The sequence below is a fragment of the Mastomys coucha genome, unplaced genomic scaffold (genome assembly GCF_008632895.1).
Source record: "Mastomys coucha isolate ucsf_1 unplaced genomic scaffold, UCSF_Mcou_1 pScaffold11, whole genome shotgun sequence".
NCBI classification, from domain to species: Eukaryota; Metazoa; Chordata; class Mammalia; order Rodentia; family Muridae; genus Mastomys; species Mastomys coucha.
In genome coordinates, this window is record NW_022196893.1 from 35137584 (window position 1) to 35138462 (window position 879).

An 879-nucleotide genomic window follows, 5' to 3' on the forward strand; every position below is an offset into this window, starting at 1 on the left:
TATCACCAGTACCGCCGCTGCTGCAGCTGCGGTCACGTCCACGTGACCCCCCATCGCCGCTGCAGGCTATCGACACTTCCGGCTCCGCGCGGAGACCGCGGGGAGTGAGAGAGCAGTCCCAGCACTGCCAACCAGGCAGTATAGGTACGTGACTTCACAGCCCCCTCACCTGGCAGCTGCTCACCAGACACCGTGAGACATAACCACGTGAGCCGTACCCCCACTCAGGCACCATTCAGTTCCGTGGTTTTTCCATTTACCAGATTGCTCATAACCAGCCACACAGATCAGTCAAGGGCAAGACCTCCAGATTTCCAGATAAGGTCTGGCCAACCTTCCCTGGAATTGATGGAGTACAGCCTCCCTTGACATACGTTAGGACATTCTCCCACTGGGAGCCCTACCCTCGGAGGTAATTTTCACTCCTAATACTTACCGGGCTACTGCCCCCCAAAGCCCTAAATCCAGGGTGAGTTACTTTCCCACGCAGGCCACCGGGCCCTGCCAAATTGCCACTAGGGTTTCTCATGACGACTTGAAACCACCAGTTTCGGCTGTTATTTTTCTTGGTGCATGGATTGTTCTCAGGACGCTGGTACGAACATCCAACCACCCCCCAGTGGGTTCCAGAATGCCTTCGACCAGTTTCTCCAGGCACTCCACAGGGTTGTCTCCTGGAAAATCTCAAATCTTTAAAGCTAATGCCTGATTTGAAGACATCAAAATTAATATATCTCTGCAATGAGGTCTGGGTTAAATATCAACTAGATGGGAATTCAAAGTAGCTACTTAATGGTACTCTAGACCCAGTTATTTTAAGGGGTCTTAATACATACTGCTGGCAAACTGGTAAATGGAAGGAGGTTCCCCTATGTTCAA